Source organism: Lissotriton helveticus, chromosome 9, assembly GCF_964261635.1.
Source record: "Lissotriton helveticus chromosome 9, aLisHel1.1, whole genome shotgun sequence".
Lineage (NCBI taxonomy): Eukaryota > Metazoa > Chordata > Amphibia > Caudata > Salamandridae > Lissotriton > Lissotriton helveticus.
In genome coordinates this window covers 242,343,488-242,365,668 of record NC_136070.1, presented here as the reverse complement: position 1 = coordinate 242,365,668, position 22,181 = coordinate 242,343,488, and the positions used below count along the sequence as shown (strand labels likewise).

At 49.8% G+C, this 22,181-nt stretch overlaps 1 protein-coding gene across 1 annotated transcript in view; it reads right to left on the bottom strand.

Moving 5' to 3' along the window:
• The window catches only part of GCHFR (GTP cyclohydrolase I feedback regulator), a 107,827-nt gene that overhangs the window by 30,128 nt on the left and 55,518 nt on the right, over positions 1–22,181 (bottom strand). The gene's annotated exons all lie outside the window — the stretch shown is intronic.

The following is a 22,181-nucleotide window of genomic DNA, read 5'->3' as shown; positions in this document are numbered from 1 at the left end:
TTTCAAATTCCTGCATCAGGTATATTATTCCCCCCTACAGCTACATAAATATGGTCTAAAAGAAACCGCTAATTGTGCGAGATGTGGAGCAGCAGTTGCAGATGTTTTCCATGTTGCCTGGATGTGTATGGGTGTGCTTGCTTTTTGGACTGCAGTGGTGGCCATTCTCTTTGCTATTGTGTTGGAACCTGTGTGCTGCACTCCTGAGTTATGCTTGCTAGGTTATGTCAAGCGCCTTGAGCCCTGTAACAGGCGAATTGTTGCAGTTTCTACCCTCTTTGCAAAAAGGGCAGTGGCGTAGTGCTTGGGAGCCAAAACGTCGCCCACTATCAAAAAGTGGCACCGCAACTTGATGTACTGTAAGGATCAGCTACAGTTATATGAGGAAGAGCTGCCGGAGTCCTCTCGCCGCAAAGATTTCTGGGCCCCCTTTACGGAGAATTTGGTGTCCCATCCTGACCTACTGTGAGTGCCATGTGCTGCGACCCCCTTGTGTTTTCTCTTTCTACGATGTATAGGCCAAGTGGAGGGGCTAGCCTGCTACCAGGACGCTTGCAGATTCCAATAAGACACCTGGGAATTGAAATATCCTTCTTCCCGGCTCATGTGTGGACTATATGGAAGGACTTTCCTTAGAATTGTCCCGCTATCGGTTTCCATAAGAGGAGGTATTGTTGTCCGGAATGTACTGTAATTCTGCTATTGATTTTCCGGGGAGGGGGTGGGGGAGGGGTGTGTTGTGGGGTCTAAATGATCGTATTGCTCTCAAGGACTCTGTATTATTGATTGTCCACTTTGCTTTAAAATCAATAAAATAAATACCCCCCCCCCCCCAAAAAAGAAATACACAGTGTAGGAAATCCACCTTTTCTGAGGGGTCACCCTGAATTTTTCAACTGCTGCTGAACCCTACATATTGCTGTCTTTAGAACTCTGTGCTCCTTACCCCTGCTAATCACTAGTAAAGTACTTGTGCTCCCCCTTAAAAATGGTTAAAGTGGCATACTCCTAATTGACATATTTACCCTGCCTACAAGTCCCTAATATATGGTACAAAGTGTACCTAGGGCCTGGGAGTTAAATGCCACTAGTGGGGTGAATCGCCTATTGTGCCATCTACTACAGTAAATGTAAATGTAAATGTAGACGTACTTGTAAAGCGCACTGATACTCCTGAGTGTCCTGGCTCTGTACTCATACCGCTAGGGAACCCTTCCTGGTTTTTCCCCGTGAAATGTCCACTCCTGGGCATCCCCAGGGTGCAACCAGGCATCCCTAGCACTGTAGGGGGCCGTTGTGGAGACTAAGCAAGCTATTGCCCAGAGTTGTAGCGTGGGACCCATGCTTAGAGTAGGCACCGAGGTGAGAAATCAGGTCCGAGGAATTATGAGCCCAAGATCCGCCGAGACCAGCCAAGGCAGGAATTGAACCCTGGTCCCGGGCCAGACCTCTGCATCAGGGTCTGCCGCTCTAACCATTGAGCCACACTTCTCCACAAACATGCAAACATGGCTTCAGGCCTACTTATGTAGCCTGACTGTAGCAGTGTAAAAACTACAAATCGACCTGTCAAAATAAACCTTTTTGACTCGTCAAAGCCAACCTCCATTTTAAATATTAATAATTCACCCCAATGTAGGCTTTGAGGCCCACAAGACAGGGTGCATAGTGTTTAAAAGTAGGACATCCAGAGGGCCGTGGCTAGCGGCCGAGAGTGATGGCCGCAGCTTAGGCTAGCTCTGCCCTGCCCGCGGTGAATTATCCGTTTACAGCCTGCGGACCCGGACCGATTTTCACCAGAAGTGCCCGACTGGATGGCTGGCGCCCTAGGGGTGGCTCCAGTATAGAGTTTGCAGGGCTAATACCCTCTGGGAGCGGTACTGGACCTTATGGAGGTCTGAGGGCCGAGGCACCCAAGATGGCAGCTCCGACGCGGTGATCGGAGCGTAGGCCTGATCTGTTCCCTGGGGCCCCCCTATCCCCCCCCCCCGGCTGTGGGCTACCTGGAGCTCGAACCCCTGGGCGCGAAGGTGAAGCGCCGTGGGGGAGCCGGACCGGTGGCTCTCTGACTACAAGCTCTGGACTGAGTGGCAGTGGTACCCCTGGTGCTGGGAGAAAATCGAGGCCCCGGCTTTTGGGCCTACGGGCGGCCGGAGCAGCTCCGGGGGTAGTGACGCGGTCCCGACCCAGCTGGCGAGAGGAGCGCTGCATGCAGGTATGGAGCGGCGCTGCCTGGTGCCCTCCCCCGTAAAAGGGCCCCCCATGGCCTGTGAGATGCTGTCCACCACCTGCGTGGTTATTGAGGCCTGCTGCAGTACACGCAGCAGGCGGCGACACACCTGCCACTGCGGCTCCTGGGACCCCGGAGGATCCACTGCGAGACGGGGGGTTATTCCTTCGCAAACCCCCTCCCCCCCCCCGACAAGGCCTGCGGTGGACGGGGAGCACCCGGCCTCATTTCTTTGCTCCTCAAGACCGTGGAGGTGCCCCCCCTGGCCCTGCTGCGCACGGAGTGTGGCGCTGACCTGTGGGCCACAGTGCGGATCGGGGGCCTACGTGGGGGCCTACGTGGGGGTGCCCCTGTGATTAGAGCCACGTTGTTGGATCGGCTGTGGCCGGTAAGCGCGGCCCGGCCCTGAATGGCCGTGAGACCGGCGGCGAGCTTCCCGGCGGCCTGCTGGCAGTGGGTTTGGGCCTCCCACGGGAGTCCCGGATCAAGAGGCGGACATAACAGCGCCGACGCAGTAGCTCCTGTGCGCGTCTCCGGCTGGTTTCTCATGTCGCAAAGGAAAATGGCTACGGGGGGAAAAAGGTTCAAGGACTGGCACTCAAACGAAGCTGTCCAAATTCGCTTGGAACCAAAGCGGAGACAAACATGATTCGCCGAGAGCGGACAAGGATGGGGCAGTAATGTCGTCGTCCCCGGCTAACGAACCTACGCTACACGACGTCCTGGCAGCCATAGGGGGAATGCGCATGTTCATGGACACAGTCACGGTGGAAGTTTCCCTGCTTCGTGCTGACTTTAAGCAGATGAATGAGAAGGTGAAGGAACTCAAGGTGGTGACGGCGGCGCTACAAGAAGACACTTCCGAGCTGCAGCGCCAAATGTCTGACATGGAAAAAAAACAGACTCGCATGGCGCAGCAGCTGGATGATTACGAAAGGAGAGCCCGCCTGAATAACGTGAGGATCCTTGGTGTTCCGGAAAAAATGGAAAGGCCAGCAGCGGACCTTTATGTGGAGGAATTGATCACGAGGCATCTAAAGCCCAAGGCGCTCTCTGCTTATTTTTCCATAGAATTGGCCCATAGTGTGCCGGGCGGGCGACCCAAGCCTGGGGCCCCGCCTCGGTCCCTGATTGCCAGAGTCTTCAATTTTCGAGACCGGGATAGTATTTTGCAGGCCTCTAGAGCGGGCCCTCCACTAAAGATTGACCATTTCGAGGTCTCCTTTTTCCCTGACTTTACGGCGAGGGTCCAGGCACAACGACGTAGTTTTCAGGCAGTTAAACAGGAACTACGCAGCAGGGACATTAAATATGCGATGCTTTTTCTAGCAAGATTAAGAGTCGAATGGGACGGTAAACCATGGTTCTTCGATTCACCTGATGCAACCTGGGACTGGCTAGAGGGTTGGACGAAGGTTGGTGACACAAATGGCAACCACCGCAATACTACAGAGCGGAGGACTGGTGGCAGGAATATGAAGACATCGACGGGGGACGTGCTGGGGGCAAGCGGCCTGTCTGAGCAGGAATGACGAACATCCGCGGTCTCTTGATGGACCAGTCCTAGTGGACATTCGCAAGTACTGGGTGGGGTGTGGGGGGGGTGGGGTATCGGAGGAGTAGTGAATGTGTGTGGGTGCCTGGTTTAATGGTTCCAGGTATGTAACGTACTTAATTTGCAATTTGTTTACACGTTATGATGTTTTTCTTCAGGGTGCTAAACACGATTGAAGGCTGTACCGTATTGTTGACTTCATAGACTACCGCGGGGGAGGGGCTCGCTTCACCTCTGCGCATTTAGCACGGTTGGGGGGTACACAGGCCCTCTGCCGGGTTGGGGGGTGGGCAGTTTGAGGTCCACAGGCAGGGGAGCAGGGAGTGGGATGTTTCTGGGGCAAGGAGGGGTGGTGGTATTGTTTGTTATGTCACTGCACAGATTCTGAACGCAAAGACGGAGGGGGGGGGGAGGGTTGTTACGGTTTGTTTTTAGTTTTAGTATTGGGCTGTATTTCAAAGTTCTATCTGCTCAGATGCATGATGCAGGGATTGGTTCATGGAGAAGTCTTAATTATAATGGAAGAAGTTGACCCGATGAGCACTGTGGCGGATGTTAGCGCCCCCCGCTGGCCCCGGTGTCTCCCATCACCTTCCTCACCTGGAATGTGCACGGGCTGGGGGATAAAATTAAACGAGGATTGGTATTACAGTATGTTCGCGGCACAGCCCCGGCACTTGTTTTGCTTCAGGAAACACATCTGGTGGGTTCGTCATGTAAAGCTATGGACGGTGGGGGGTACACAATGGCAGTGCACTCAGAGTTCACAACGGGCTCTAGAGGGGCGGGCATACTAGTACACAAACGCTTCCCTTTAATTGTGCAACAGGTCTGGAAGGACACACAGGGACAATTTGCGGCGGTCTCGTGCCTGTGGGAAGGGAGAAGGTTCAATGTGGTGACAGTCTATGTTCCCCCGGCCCTTCATTCTGTTGTGCTTCTCGCCCTTAGTGCATTTTTACTCACGCTGCTGGATGGGGAGCTAATACTGGGAGGCGACTTCAATGCAGTTATAGATGATGAGCTGGACCGCAATCCCTGCAGGACGCCGGGTGCGGGCAAGCCCCGACTGGCAGGCTTTATAGATGCACTTGGACTTACGGACGGGGGGAGGTTCCAACATCCTGGGGATCGCGGATACACTTTTTATTCCGGGGTTCACAATAGTCTTTCACGAATTGATTATTTTTTCCTTTTCGCCGACAGTTTACCTCACCTGATGGAAACTAGGATAGGCCCGCGTGGCTTTTCCGACCATTCCCCGGTCGCCATGACCTACACCTCCTACGTTAAAGCCCGGAGGCGTATCTTTCCGATCTCCCCAGGCTATTTACACAACCCAAAGATTAGGAAGGAGCTGATTACGGCTACAAAACATTACTTTCAAGAAAATACAGACTTGGTGCAATCACCGGGCGTCCTGTGGGAGGCGTACAAGACGGTGCTACGGGGACAAGCTATAGCTTCCATAGCGGGTCACAGGCGAGCGGCAAATGACGACCTGCAAACGCTCGAAACTGATCTGTCCAAGCTACAGGCCCGACACGAGACCGGCCCCACTGAAGAGACCATGCAACAACTGCGTCTCAAACAATCTGAATTCACAGAATATCAAAGAGAACGGGTTAGACAACGGCTCCAACAGACGCAGCACACTATTTATGAGGTAGGAGATAAGGCGGGGAAGCTCCTGGCCTGGTTGGATAGGAGGGAAAAGACCCAGAGGACGATAGCGCAACTCCAAACTCCGAAGGGCGTATTGGTCACCACCCCAGCAGACATTGTAGACGCCCTAGCTTATCATTTTGAAACAGTTTATACTCCCACCGCACACATGTCCACAGAAGAAGCACAAACTTATATCAAGGATAAAAAAATGCCTTCCATATCGGAGGATGAGGCCTCAGCTCTAGACACTGATTTCACGAGGGATGAGGTTCTCGCTGCGGTCCACTCTTTACAATCGGGTAAAGCCCTGGGTCCCAATGGGATCCCCATAGAACTTTATAAGCAAGTATCAGACCTAACAGCTCCGCACCTTCTGGGGATGTTCTTAGATAGTTTGAGCAAGGTGGAATTGCCGCGAGACCAACGAACAGCAACGATAATTGCTATTCCAAAACCTGGCAAACCCCCGGACCTATGCACCTTGTATCGTCCGATCTCCCTATTAAGTGCAGAGGCAAAGATACTGGCGAAAATGATAGCCCATCGGTTGACCCCGCATTTAGAGACACTGATTCACCCGGACCAATCTGGGTTCATGCCGAACAGAAATACCGTACTTAATCTGCGCCGGATCCATGCGGTGATAGCACAGATACCGAGTCTACCGGAGCCGGCGGTGATCCTCTCACTACACGCACGAATGGCGTTCGACATGGTCGAGTGGCCTTATCTCTTTGCGGTTTTACGGCATCTTGGCTTCAGACCCAAATTTTGTGCGTGGGTGAAACTACTCTACACTAAGCCTCTAGCCCATGTGGTGGCTAACAGCCATATCTGCAGAGATTTCCAACTCGGTCGCGGCACGCGTCAGGGATGCCCCCTGTCGCCCTTGCTTTTTGCCCTGATCCTGGAGCAGCTGGCCGCATGGATACGGTGAGACCCCATGATTAAAGGACTCAGCTGGACTGAGACATGGGAGGACCGCATATCATTATATGCTGATGATATCCTTCTCTATCTGACCCTGCCCAGATGCTCGATTATAGTGCTTCTCAACATCTTTGAAATCTTTGGACGGGCCTCGGGGTATACCATTAACTGGTCCAAGTCCGTTTTATTTGTCCTTAAAGGGCCCCCACCGCAGCTCCCGGCTGTCTGTCAATTGATGGTCACTACCGAGCCCTTTAAATATCTGGGGGTCTGGGTGACGCCCAATCAGAAGGCCTTCTTCCGGCAAAATTTAACGCCCCCTCTCGAGCGTTTTCCTATTGACGTAAAGCACTGGCACACCTTACCGTTGACCCTTCAAAGGTGGCATTATTTAAAATGAAGACTCTGCCTCGGCTACTGTATATCCTCGAGAATACCCCGTTTTTGTACCTCCTTTGTATTTCAGGGCCATAGATGCACTGGTCTCGGGTCTCCTTTGGGGGGGCCAAACCTGTGCGCATTTCCCGACATAAATTAGTCAGGGGCTGGTTTGATGGAGGCATAGCACTCCCTGATATTCAGCTGTATTACTGGGCGGCCCAGTTGAAGATCGTAAACCAATGGCTGCACGCCCCGCAGACTGAGCCTGCATTCAAGGCGGACAGGTATGACCTAGGCAATGGCGGTGTGCTGACCGCACTTTACGACAAAAAAAGTGCTTCGGCCTTGCTTGGCCCCACAGCCCATACAGTGAAGTTGTGGTATTTGGCTTCGGCCCGCCTGCAATGTAAGGATAAGCTTACGCAGATGACGCCACTCTGGTCGTCACGTTGACTTGGCCGTCTGTGTAACAGTAAAGGCTTTGAAGCCTGGGACCTGATAGGCATCTCCACGGTGGGAGACCTCTGGAGGAGGGGTGCCGTCCTCTCCTTTGAACAACTAGTGGAACAATATGACTTAGCGCACACGGAACGATTCCGCTACTTGCAAATCAGTCACGCCCTGAGGTCGCTGGTTCAGCCAGGCGAAGATTTACCTGAGTCCACCCCGCTAGAGGATAGGCTCCTGACGGAGCACATGCCCAAAAAGGCGACCTCGTTTGTTTACCGTAAGCTTATTAATAACCTGCCTGATCCCACTCTGAAGCTTAGGGCGGCCTGGACCATGGAGATGGGGGGAGTTCGACGAGTCGGAGTAGCAGACTGCGCTCTCCTCACCACGGGAGGTGGCCAAACCATCTAGACTCCGGTTAATACAGTTGAAAATTCTACACCGTGTTTACTACACTAGTGTCACCCTTCATAAGATACGGAAAGCGGCACATAAGTACTGTCTACGGGGTTGCGGGGAGGAGGGGACATTCTTTCATACCATCTGGGGTTGCCGATTTCTGGGCTCAGGTTATGCGGACTATATCACAAGTGGTGAATGACTCATTGGTCCCGGAACCGCGATGCTGCCTATTAAACATATGGGAGCCTACTGATCTTAATCATTCCATGCAGGATTCGGCCACTTTGGGTGTCATGTACGCTAAAAGGAATATTGCCAGAATCTGGGGATCTCACTTGGTGCCAACTCTCAGGGACTGGTGTTCAGATTTAGATACTGCAAAGGTGGCTGAAAGGGCAGTGTATCTGAATCGTAAGTGTCCGCGGAAATGGATCAGGATCCGAGGTGCATGGAATGAATATCGAGGGTGTATTTGTGAGCCACCACAGCTTGACAGCGACAGCGATTCAGAATAGAGTGGAAGGAGGTGTGGACCTGAGGAGGGAAGTGGGGACGCCTAATTATTACAGCTGATTTGCCTTCTTCTATGTATTAATATATTTGATTTCGTGATTGACTCTCTCTCTGTCTGCATGAAATATGTTATATATGCCCAATGACTGTTATTCATATCAATAACAAGCATTTACAATGCAATAGGTCTCGCAGCATTAAAGTTTGAGTTACTGGCATTGTAAATGACAATGCTTCGTATTATTATTATTTTTTTTATTTGCAATTGGTATATAAACATTGTTCGTGAATGGTTAGCTGCTGCTTATGCGAAGCAAAGTTGGCAGTAATATAGAGTGCTAGTCTTGCTTGTTATAAGCATGCTGATTTAAAGCGCTCCGATACGCGAGGGTAAAGTTTGCGCTATATAAAAGTGAAAACTAATAAATAAATTTTAAAAAGCCTACCTGTACCACGTCCGTTCTTATTCTGCGATGCCACATATCTTTGTGTCCCTGTATTTATTAACTGCACCCGGCTGTGGGGAACCTCCATGGCAGGAACAACGTGTTGGGGGGCAGGCACGGGCAATGTAGCCACTGTCCTGTGGCTGCACCGCGGGGTAACAGTGTAGGGGCAGGAAGGCAGGCAGTTGGTAGTGCTGTGCCATAGCAGTGTAGTTCTCTGTGAATGCTGGGCATGGGGGTTGCTATTGGCTTAGAAGAAGTGGTGAGGAGGTGCCGGTTCAGTATGCCTGCTTCCTGATCTTGAAGGGGGTGGTGATGAACAGAGTATCTGAAATAAGCAGAACACTCCTACCCAGTCAAAAGATCAGGGCTTGATCCATCACCGTTTTTTAGCTCACTGCACCATCCCAGCTCAGAACCTGGCTACATGCAAATTAGTCTGACCCTGGCCCAGTGCATCATGGGAACAGGGCAGACCAAACTACCAAGCCAATTCTTTACTGGAAAGGAAACAAGCTTCCGGGGACCGGTTTCTGGCATTACAGCCGTCTTCGGCCCGGCTTGCTTGAATCCTGATGGTGCAGTGAGCAAGGGACTCACATCTGAGCATACCCTTCCACACTTGTGGTGGCCAAAACGATTCATAAAGGGGGTGGTGATGGACAGAGTATCTGAAATAAGCAGAACACTCCTACCCAGTCAAAAGATCAGGGCTTGATCCATCACCGTTTTTTAGCTCACTGCACCATCCCAGCTCAGAACCTGGCTACATGCAAATTAGTCTGACCCTGGCCCAGTGCATCATGGGAACAGGGCAGACCAAACTACCAAGCCAATTCTTTACTGGAAAGGAAACAAGCTTCCGGGGACCGGTTTCTGGCATTACAGCCGTCTTCGGCCCGGCTTGCTTGAATCCTGATGGTGCAGTGAGCAAGGGACTCATGTCTGAGCATACCCTTCCACACTTGTGGTGGCCAAAACGATTCAAAAAGGGGGTGGTGATGGACAGAGTATCTGAATTAAGCAGAACACTCCTACCCAGTCAAAAGATCAGGGCTTGATCCATCACCGTTTTTTAGCTCACTGCACCATCCCAATTCAGAACCTGGCTACATGCAAATTAGTCTGACCCTGGCCCAGTGCATCATGGGAACTGGGCAGACCAAACTACCAAGCCAATTCTTTACTGGAAAGGAAACAAGCTTCCGGGGACCGGTTTCTGGCATTACAGCCGTCTTCGGCCCGGCTTGCTTGAATCCTGATGGTGCAGTGAGCAAGGGACTCATGTCTGAGCATACCCTTCCACACTTGTGGTGGCCAAAACGATTCAAAAAGGGGGTGGTGATGGACAGAGTATCTGAATTAAGCAGAACACTCCTACCCATTTACAGCGGACAGCAGTGCTCTTATCCCTTGTTTTATTCATTATCTCAGATTTTTGTGCGAATTGCTGCTCTTTCTGGGACCATTTACCGTCTTTGACATGAACAGGATGGACCAGCGATGGCGTCTGCCCATCCTGCCAAAAACCGACGTCCCTGGAGTGAGTATTTGTTTAACATGACCAAGCAAACAGCCTGGAAGAGGCAGTTTCTGCACCATAATCTGTCGTGTCACCCTGATTTTAAATTTAAGTAGGCAGTGGTACACAAAACAGTACAAAAGGACACACACATATAACAACAAGACATGCGTGTGCACTGGCAAAAACGAAACCTGTGGTGGGGCGGGACTTCTGTCTTTTGCCAGAAGCCCGCGCCCACGGAGTGCCTGGCCAGAGAAGCAGTGGAGACGCGGGGCTCCCATGCCCGAGGGAGAGCCCAGCGGAGGCTGCAGAAGTCCGGAGTGCGGTGAGTGGGGCTTAGTTGTAGGGTGTGGGGGGGTGGGGCGGCAGGGGAGGGGTCTCGGTGCGCTTGTGTGTGTGTGTTTGTGTGTGTGTGTGAGTGTGTGTGTGTGTGCGCGTGTGTGTGCAGCGGCGGGGGGTCTCTGTATGTATGTGTGCGTGCATGTGCGCTCGTGTGTGTGTCTCTGTGTGTGCGCTTGTGTGTGTGTGGGTGCGCATGCATGTGCGAAAGCAGGGGGAGGTGTGGCTGTGTGTGTTGGAGCTTCCCAGGAGACAGGAGATGTGCACACACGCGCGCGGCCCGCTCCGATCCGATTCTTGAAGATGCGCGTGGCCATATCTTGTCTCCTGGGAAGCTGAGCCGGTGACTATAGGTCTCTGGCGACACAGCGCTTCGCGCTGTAATCGCCACGAGACCTAAAAATTGTCTAAAAAAAAAAATAATTAAAAAAGAATACACATAAGGAAATTGATAATAGAATTGAGGCTTTGCAAAAACAAAGGAAATAGAGACAGGCAAACAGTGGTTCCATTAACGAGCAAGGCAAGGACAGCTGAATATGAAATCCCCGCTGATTGTTCTTTTCCTGGATAAATGTTGTGCATCATAAAGAATTTCCTTACACAATATTTTTCTTGAATGCATACGAATTAAAGACGTTTTTCTTAAAAGTAGGACATGAAGCAATGTAATGTTAACATGTCCTTACAGCAACTAGCACTCAAAAGACATTTTTAACTGTAGGAAGGCTGGTTGGCCCATAGCCAAACCCTGGGAAACAATATTTAATACCAATACTTCATCTGACGAATGGGACCAGCTAGAAAATTAATAAAACAACAATTTTAATAGTAGTTAAAAATCCAATTCAATAGATTGTTAATAATGTACTTTTAGAAAGTAACTTATTCTCTGCCTGAAATTCCTGGGTGCTGATTTGCATTGGCTCCTCAGCTTCTCCCAGTAGGTGAATAGCCTTGAACAGGTGTGAAAAAGGTATGAAATGGTTCACAGGAGCACACAATAGGCTGACCAGAATAGGCAAAGATGAATGCTCTTTAACTCCATAGAACATGCAGGGTGGGGGATGTGGGCATCCTTTTTGACACTAATTGACAGGTCTGCTTAGCCACTTGTAGCACTTGTGGAACACTTGAAAGGAAGAGAATATTATGTCAAGACAATTCTTGTGTATCCACTAATTGCTAGAGGACCCAGCTCTTGTCCTACCAAACATCTGAATTTGTCGTGGGCAGAGTGCCTGCCTCAAACTAGATGTTAGTGTTAAATGTGGGAGGTCATTGTGATTACCACAGTACACTCCCCATCCCTTAGAGACCATGTTTAGGGTGCCCAAAGTCTTTTGCCATCTTGAAAATGCCCTGGCACATGACATTTGGCATTTTGGGTCTGTTTGAGGCAAAGCAAACAGGATCTACTGAAAAAAGTGGGCAGGTTGGCCCCAGGGAACATTTACCCTGTTGGTTAGGAAATGCACAGGAGTCATTCTCACCCACTACCTAGTGCCAGTCATAGATGTGGCACCTCCAGCATCCACTGCAGAACACTTTCTTGACATGCAAAAGACCAGAAGATGACTGGACTTGCTGTGCAGTCTGCAACCTGAAGGATTGGACTGGCTACTTCTTGTCGCCAGGACAAAGAAGTGGATTCCAAAGGTTTGTTGGCTGGCCTATTGTGTGGCTTGCAGCTAGACAACAAGCTTCAAGATCCCTTCTTCTGGAAGCATCCAGGCGACCAGTGGTAGTCTTGAAATATTAAACACATTAAAAACGGTCCCATATCTAACTGTATTAATATGTTCAACAGTGACGGGAAGAGGTTTGGCGCAGCGACCAGGGCAACTGACTCCGGAACCCGGGGGCTCATGGTTCGATCCCCGGCGGCAGATCAGCCCAGCACCATGTGACTCTGGGCAATAGCTTGCTTAATCTTCCCGACGGCCCCAGCGCCTTGACACCCTCGGGTAATTGTTCGCGCTTTACAAATATTGAACATTTACATTTACAGTAATGTGAAAATTGTACAGGGTGAAAACTTCAGGCCCAGTGTGTGCTTGCCCAGTGTCTTGCTCTGCAGGAGACATCAACTTTGAAAGAAAATGCTCTAACCAGGCTTTGGGAAGCACCTACAGTTGCAGGCTGCTATCCGTTATATAGAAATATGTGGGATGAAAAAAGTGGGCACGCTCTAAAAGGGAACATGTAAAATAAATGTTTGCGATTCCCACAGTGTGCCACCGGATCGGTATTTTGGTTTCTCTCCGGGATGTTATTCCATCCAGATATATAACTCTACAACTGACATACACCTAAAACTTGCCAGTACTGTTGGCTTTGTCAATGGTTGTTAGCGGTTTAAGATAAAGGAGTAACTAAAATGATTTGTATTGAATAACTAACATTGGAAATATTTCAATTTAGAAATTGTGAGACTGTGAATTAAATATAATTGAAGCCTGTGAAAGAAGTATGGACCTTCAGTTATGTGCGCTTTATGTTAGCTATGTATGCCCTTTTTCTCTGCACATCCTGTCCATCTGCACATCTTCAACCAATGAGAAGGAAAAGGGCCCCCTGTAGGTACTAATATAGGGCAGACAGGTAGGGGAAAAACAGGTACTTCAAAACACAAAAAATGTGTCTGCCCTCTAGAATTAATATGGCGGCTCAACTAGAGTCCTAGGTTTGCAAAATGCAGGGATGAGCTCACTGAGACCAGAGACCAAACAACATAGTCAGAGTCACAACGTGTTAGAAAAATATAGAAATTGTATTCATTTTCTCAAATTTAGATATATCATTTCATTTCAAAGAATCACAGACATGCAAATGATTTTAAACAACAAATAATTTCATAAACATCCCGCACACCCCTGCAACTCTTCACTCAACCTTCTCAACTAACATACTCATTCTGCAACCTAACAGGTTTCAAACATACAATCATACCCATGCATTCTTCACTAGTTCCCAACTCATCATCCTCCAAGATTCAGATGTAGCACATATGTTCTGTCCTGAGAAATCTCCACAGCACAGAGTAGGAGACAAGATGGCAAAATGACAGTACAGACTCAAAAACGCCAACGCGTGTTTCGGTGTAATGCCAGGTCTAGGGCCACACCTTCATCAGGGCAGTCAAAGTAGGGGGTAGGGGAAAAGAACAAGAAACAGCATACAATTTGCGCGCAAGGGGGATCAGTATCACGATCTCCCAACCAGGGCTCAAAGGTGGCAGTCCAAATTCTTTCGATGGTTTGCGTAAAAAGGACAGCAGAGAGCACCTGGGATGAGATGGGTAGGTGATTCAAGCTTAAAATCAGATGGAACCCAAAGCGGGCAGCCGGCTTCAAGGGTGGAGTTTAAAAGCCCACGACGAACACCCGAACCACAATAGCTGGGGAGGTCCACTCATGGGGATAACAGGTTTGAATTTCGAACTTCGCGGTCTGGTCAAATCGATGGAGCAGACGCTAATTCAATGAAGTCAAGGACGGGAATATTCTTCAGTCATTCTGTTCTATTCCTGTAATGCGAGCCGGTGAATGTATAAAGTCACACGATCCGGAAGACGCTGCGGGCGAGCCGTCGGCAGACCCGGAAGTCACATCTTCAACCTCATCTCTTTCCTCTTCAGCACTCTCTTTACACAATTCTCCAAATGCACTTCCATGTAACTCCATCACTTCATCGCCCTCAAGCCTGCACTGCACTTACTCATATTTAAGCACTTTATTTTATTTTATTTTAGCATTGTAAATATTTTGACATCTTTGAACCACATTCTCACACACACATTTAAACTGAATTTTCAATTGCAACTGGAATACATTACCATTGTTCTGGGTGCTCTGCAGAGAGGCCAACTCACTGACAAGCACCTTGCTTTGCCTTCAGCCTCAGCACCAGAGCTTGCAATCAAAGCCCCTCATAACCACCTGGCATGATTCAAAGTATGCACTGTACAAGAGTAATTACGATGCACACAAAAAAATACAGAAACACATGTTGAAAAAACTAACACTGTTGGGGAATGCAAGATGAAGTAAGTAAAAGTAAAGTCCACATTTGTAAAGCGCACAATCACCCGTAAGGGTCTCTAGGCCCTGGGGGCCGTCGGGAAGATTAAGCGAGCTATTGCCCAGAGTCACATGGTGCTGGGCTAACCTGCCACCGGAGCCGGGGATCGAACGGTGGTCCCCAGATTCCAGCGTCAGTCGCCCTGGCCGCGGCGCCACACCTCTCCCTCCAAGTAAAACATGAGAAATAAAAGAGAACCTAAATCACTGACATGCATTACCTTAACGTTTTTAACATTCGTTGTTCGTAAATCAGTCCATGTTTTTGGCATTAATGATAAGGAAATGAAGATAGGGCCAGTTTTATCTCAATACAGCATGTAACTGTATTTAGCATAAGCAGGTATTTCTCCCTTTGCACTTGACTCAGGTATTTGGATCCAGTTTGCAAGGGAACAACAAGCATTGAAAATGCAATAGGTCTCGCAATAGAAGAGTTTGACCTTTTTCGTTTTGCAAATGGATGAGTGGCGTTGCGTGGATGAGTGGCGTTGCGTGGATGAGTGGCGTTGCGTGGATGAGTGGCGTTGCGTGGATGAGTGGCGTTGCGTGGATGAGTGGCGTTGCGTGGATGAGTGGCGTGTGTGAGTGGCGTTGCGTGTGTGAGTGCCGTTGCGTGTGTGAGTGGCGTTGCGTGTGTGAGTGGCGTTGCGTGTGTGAGTGCGTTGCGTGTGTGAGTGGCGTTGCATGTGTGAGTGGCGTTGCGTGTGTGGCGTTGAGTGTGTGAGTGGCGTTGCGTGTGTGAGTGGTGTTGCATGTGTGAGTGGCGTTGCGTGTGTGAGTGGCGTTGCGTGTGTGAGTGGCGTGCGTGGAGGAGTGAGGTTGCGTGGATGAGTGGGGTTGGAATGCAATATGTCTCGCATTAGAAAAGTTGTAGTTATTGGTCTAGTAAATGACATATATTATTTATTTGTTGGTTGTTAAAATTGCTAAATTGATGGCTTTGTCATTTACAATGCCAATAGTTATAACTTTCGCGAATGTGACACCTATAGCATTTGGAATCCAACATGTTTTGTATTTACGTGACTTATATGGCAGCTCTGGTCGTTATGCCACATCTCTAGAGAGCAGGAGAGTGCAGCAGGGGAGAGAAGCACAGCAATGCAATAGGTCTCGCATTATGAAAGTTTGAGCTATTGGTATTGTAAAGGACACATTTTTTATGTATGTGCTTGTTTTGAAAATAGCGTAATTAATAGTTTTGTTTTTAACAATGCCAATAGTTTTATCTTCCGCAAATGTGACACCTATTGTAACACAATATGTGTTGTGAGGGTGAGTGAGGGTGAGGGTGAGGTGTTGAGGGTGAGGTGTTGAGGGTGAGTGAGGGTAAGGTGTTGAGGGTGAGTGAGGGTGAGGAGTTGAGGGTGAGTGTGAGGGTGAGTGAGGGTGAGGTGTTGAGTGTGAGGCGTTGAGGGTGAGTGAGGGTGAGGGTGAGTGAGGGTGAGGGTGAGGGGTTGAGGGTGAGTGAGAGTGGGGTTGAGGGTGAGTGAGGGTGAGGGTGAGGTGTTGAGGGTGAGTGAGGGTGAGTGAGGGTGAGGGTGAGTGAGGGTGAGGTGTTGAGGGTGAGTGAGGGTGAGGGTGAGTGAGGGTGAGTGAGGGTGAGGATGAGGGTGAGGGTGAGTGAGGGTGAGGAGTTGAGGGTGAGTGAGGGTGAGGGTGATGAGGGTGAGTGAGGGTGAGGGGTTGAGGGTGAGTGAGGGTGAGGGGTTGAGGGTGGGTGAGGGTGAGGGGTTGAGGGTGGGTGAGTGAGGGTGAGTGAGGGTGAGGGGTTGAGGGTGAGTGAGGGTGAGGGGTTGAGGGTGAGTGAGGGTGAGTGAGGGTGAGGGGTTGAGGGTGAGTGAGGGTGAGTGAGGGTGAGTGAGGGTGAGTGAGGGTGAGTGAGGGTGAGTGAGGGTGAGTGAGGGTGAGTGAGGGTGAGGGAGGGTGAGGGAGGGTGAGGGTGAGTGAGGGTGAGTGAGGGTGAGTGAGGGTGAGGGTGAGTGAGGGTGAGGGTGAGTGAGGGTGAGGGTGAGTGAGGGTGAGTGAGGGTGAGGGTGAGTGAGGGTGAGGGTGAGTGAGGGTGAGGGGTTGAGGGTGAGTGAGGGTGAGGGTAAATGAGGGTGAGGGGTTGAGGGTGAGTTAGGGTGAGGGGTTGAGGGTGGGTGAGGGTGAGTGAGGGTGAGGGGTTGAGGGTGAGTGAGGATGAGTGAGAGTGAGGGTGAGTGAGGGGTTGAGGGTGAGGGGTTGAGGGTGAGTGAGGGGTTGAGGGTGAGTGAGGGTGAGGGGTTGAGGGTGAGTGAGGGTGAGTGAGGGTGAGTGAGGGTGAGGGGTTGAGGGTGAGTGAGGGTGAGTGAGGGTGAGTGAGGGTGAGGGTGAGTGAGGGTGAGTGAGGGTGAGGGGTTGAGGGTGAGTGAGGGTGAGGGGTTGAGGGTGAGTGAGGGTGAGGGTGAGTGAGGGTGAGGGGTTGAGGGTGAGGGGTTGAGGGTGAGTGAGGGTGAGGTTGAGGGTGAGTGAGGGTGAGTGAGGGTTGAGGGTGAGTGAGGGTTGAGGGTGGGTGAGGGTGAGTGAGGGGTTGAGGGTGAGGGTGAGTGAGGGTGAGTGAGGGTGAGTGAGGGTGAGGGGTTGAGGGTGAGTGAGAGTGAGGGTGAGTGAGGGGTTGAGGGTGAGGGGTTGAGGGTGAGTGAGGGTGAGGGGTTGAGGGTGAGTGAGGGTGAGTGAGGGTGAGGGGTTGAGGGTGAGTGAGGGTGAGGGTGAGTGTGAGTGAGGGTGAGGGGTTGGGGTGAGTGAGGGTGGGTGAGGGTGAGTGAGGGTGAGGGGTTGAGGGTGAGGGTGAGTGAGGGTGAGGGTGAGTGAGGGTGAGTGAGGGTTGAGGGTGAGTGAGGGTGAGGGTGAGGGGTTGAGGGTGGGTGAGGGTGAGGGGTTGAGGGTGAGTGAGGGTGAGGGTGAGTGAGGGTGAGTGAGTACGATGATGAATGAGTTCATGATCAAAAGTATGCTGATTGAGGGTGCGGGGCAGAGCAGGTGCTGCTCTCGAGTGCGAGAACTCCGTTGGATTAAATGCCATGTTCCATTGTGGGTAATGTTGTTACATGTTGTATGAAATACTTTGAATTTTTTCGTGACTGTTAACCAATTCATCTAGAGGGCAATACATGCGCACTCTAGTCTGTAACAATACCATGTAGCCGAACAAGAACATGATTCTTTCTACAAGGGAACGTGTTGACAAACCTCAGCTGGAGGGCGGCAGCTGCCACGCTGCTTTTGATGGGAAGAGGCGCCACTTACTTACTGACGTGCGACTCAGTAAAAGGTTTTGCTTTTTCACGAAATGTAAATTCCCGGTGTAGTTTCTCTTTCCAGGATGCATCCTGTGTTTCCGGTTAGTCTTCCTTGCATCAGTGCGCGTGGCCGGCCCTCTGTGACGCACGAATTGTGAAAGTACGTGACGTGCTAGGCTTTTCCTGGTGGTGACCAGTAGTGTACCACGTCCGTTATAAATAGAATGGTTAGTAATATTTCTCATAAGTCCGTATTGTCCTAGTGTAGTAGTCGTGGCGTGATGGCGGGAGGGGGGGGGGCGGTATTGGAAAGTATGATACGTGTGGATTACGCAATTAGGTCCACATGTGGAAGTGGATTTCCTTTATCCTGGAAAGATCTTTTGTTTTGTTTTAGGGGGAATTTCCAAGTAGTCTGTGTAAGGGGAGTGAATAAATTCATCCGAGACAAGTGATAATCAGATTTGTAGTTTATTACAGGAAAATACAGGAGCCCACGGTGCTGCGTCCTCGTCCCAAGCACAAGAACACACGGCGAGTCAGCATCCGGCCACATGTCGAAGCTCATGTTTATAACGTGCATTGTAAATGCATTTAAACCGTAACACACGTAAATATACACATTAAATGAAAGCAGGGACACCAAGACAAATGTGCAAGTCATTATAGCTTATTTCCTCTTATAAAAACGAACCTTATCCTGAAAACACTAACAAAATAACACTCTTCAAATCTGAGGTACAACAACATTTCATGACTGTTTGCTTCGTGCATTTTACCATGCAAAACACCTGTGATCATTGCCGCATGCAATACTCGTCCTGTCTTGAAGTCCTCGATATACCTTCTTGAGCAGGCAACATACTAGTAGGAGACCAAAAGAGACAAGACGGAGGGAAGGCAGAGAAGGGGAGGGGGGAGGAGAAATGCGACACGGCGGGCAGGGGAGGGGGCGGAGCGGGGAGAGGGTGTGAAAGCAGCAGGGGCCTGGAGTGCGGCTGAGGGAACTGAAGAAATGCGACACGGCAGGCAGGGAAGGGGGCGGAGCGGGGGTGTGGGAGGAGTGCGCCTGAGGGAAAATACATGCAAGGCAGGCGGCTGGGGGCATGTGCACGCGCTTTTAAGCTCAATGCGCAAGCGCATTGAGCTTGAATTTCACGGGCACTGCAAGGAATCGCCACGATTCCTTGCAAGTTGGTTAAAGACTGTTTAAGCCCCCATAGTCTCGCAAGCTCGATGCGCATGCGCATCGACAGGCGAGACCTAAAAACCCCACTCGTCTTTTGGATCAAATTCATGGGGGGGACAAATAAAAGCAGCTCCCCTTCTAAAGGGGCAAACGACCTGCACCTAGGGTGTTACAGTGGGGGTGGTTAGCGTGACCAGGGGTCTCAGCACAATATAAATTAACACAAGATTAGCATTTTAACACTTACCATTACAGAGGACAAGACGACAAATTACTCGTGCTTGCATTCAGCCCTTCTGTGTGACGAATGGGAAAGAGTGGGATCTATGCTTGTGAAAGATGGACATCTGGCCTCAGGCAGGGAAGCAGACTCCAACGCCCAAACTGTGACACCGACAGTGTACCTTGCCTACAGTGGATACCACCAGAGAGTACAGTGGCAATGAAGGGCTTTAGAAAGGTATGCCCAGCATGTTGCATCCCATTGCAGAAAGTGGATTTACTGCCTGGCTTCGGTCACCTGCTTCAAAATCGAGGCAGGGCAGGCAACATGGGACAGACAGCCCAGACTTAAATACATCAATTTGTGCAGAGATACATTAGCATCTCAAAATAAACCGATCTATTTAATATTTTCTGAGGTAAACATGTGGGAATTTCAGAGGGACGCAGCCCTGGAGCATTAAAGGAGAATCCGCCCATGCAGTGCAGCAATGCTAAGGAATATCTGTGGAAATATAGTGATTAGAATTTTTGTGTATGCAGCAGAAAATTAGAATAGCAGTGAGTAGCAGTGAGTAGGGGTGGTAAATCAGCTGTTGCATCACTCCTGCACGGACTCCTGGGGTTAAACGTGCAAATGTATGAAAATCTTCTGAACACCCTTAAATATCTCATGGGGTATAGGTGGAGGGGAAAATATTTTCCAAATGGAGCAAGGACAGGAGACTGTTAAAGGGCATTTAGGTCCTAACTATAACTGAAAACTTTTTTTTTTTTTTTACCACTGTGAAAAGTCCACCGATTTTGGATTATATTTTTTTGTGAGTAACGTTTAAAGTTCATGCATTTTCTAGCTCCATAATGTTGATATGTCTCTATAGCTCAACTACAACTCCGCTGCTACTACTACTGACTTTCAGGGTGAAAGAACCTACGATTCTACGGTGAAAGTAAGTCAGCGGACCTCCCCTCCTACTAAAGATGCAGGTAAACTAAAATGGCTTACTTTTCCTTTGCTCCATTCACCTGTAGCTCCAAACCCATTTTTAGGTCTCGCCTGTCGATGCGCATGCGCATCGAGCAAGGCGAGAGTATTGGCACTTATCCGCTCTTTATCCACACTGCAAGGAATCGTGGCGATTCCTTGCAGTGCACGATAAATTTAAGCTCAATGCGCATGCGCATTGAGCTTAAATGCGCGTGCACATGCCCCCAGCCGCCTACTCTCTCTCTCAGCCTTCCCACAACTCCGCCCCCTCACTACTTGATTGCACGGCCGCTAGGCCGTGCCTCCCCTACTCTCCTCCCCCCTCCTCCTCTCCTCCCATGCCTGCCTGCCTGCCTCAACTCTCCGCCTCCTCGATCTTCTGTAAGATCCACCACGTGTTTGGGTCAGAGCTACGATTTTAGCAACTTTCACAATACTCCGCCCTCTTATTGTTCTAGGTGATGAGAAACACAGGAGATTCCCAGAATCGCCGCTGGTGCTTACTTCCGGCCCCTCTGATTGACACTCTTGGAACAATTGATCAGTGAGGCTCGGGATTTTCCATTGGAGACACTCAACAGCAGCCTGCCCAGTGACGTCACATCCCGGAACGTTCAACAGTTCACTTGCGGGAATCGAAGCTCGCCGGGACGCATGCGCAGTTGTATGTTAACAAGCACGTACTAAGCGAAGTGCTGCGAGTATGGAACTCCTGCCCTCTCCCGTCCCGTGAAATCTCAGACCGGGCATTGGTGCCACCTTTCACGAAGAGGTTCGCAGCGGGCAGTTGGTCGTATCCAGGGTCGCTTTCTCATCGTCTGCGCGATTGTGTGAATTGACAAACACTTCATCTGCGACCAGGTGAGTGTTTGTCTTTTTGGAGTGTCCGAAAACCCTGGTATGGTCGCTCACTACCTGCGTCGGACAGTTAGGATTCCTTGGTTCTGTTAAAGTCGTTTGCAGCGCACACTGAAATATATGTGAATAACCTGCCTCTATTTGTTTGTTCCTGCCCCAAGAAGATAAACGGTCTTTTTAGAGCCTGGCTGGCCGTGAGCCTGATCTAGTACTGTTACTGGCACAGGGTCTTACGTTACTGAGGGCGATAGGGTTTGTTTCGCCATTGCCTTTACGCAACTAGGACTGAACGACACTACTGTCCAGTCCCATAGCAAGCAAGATGTGTTGGTGGCACGAGCAGCTGCCCATCTGACCTGGAAGCATCGGCATGACTAACTGCAGCGATTGGTCACTAACAAAGTGTAGCCAAAGACTTGGGGCTTATTTACAAGCCCCTTGCGTCATTTTTAACATGGGGAAAAGTGGCGCAAGGGGCTTGTAAATCTGCCCCTTGGTCCCTGAGCATTGTTAGGGCGAGAGAGCACCATCATGAGTAAACGTTCATTATTTGCGGCAAAGGCCCACAGGTCTTATTGATGGGTGACTGGTGATTGCATTAATATTAAACTTTGCGTTTGTCTCTCGCGCCATATCAGGGCTTAGAAATAGAGGGCGGACCAACTAGACTTAAACCGGGGCACACAATCCCAACTTTAGAGCGGAAACTAAAAAAGGACTAGCGCCGCGAATACCTCTAAACTCACTCATCATGGCAGTGCTCTAAGTAAAGTAATATATCCAAGTTTATAACACGCAAATACTCGAATATGCCTCGAGTTTACCCAGAATGAATTTAAAAAATCTGAATTATACCAAATATAAACACATAAAAATAAAATGTTTGTCCTAGTATCTTATTTATATACTTTCAACACAGCGAAGTGTAAATAATAGTCACCCCTTATAACCCAGTGTGTTGCCTCAACCCCTTACATTCTGCAGATTTTGTAATACATTTGTCAATTGATCAATACATAAAACGATTCATTTCAAGTACAGCAGTAGTGCAAAATATACACACAAACAGGTATATCTATATTAATATTCAAGACCCTCAACCCCTCACCCACCTTCACTCACCTTCACTCACCCTCA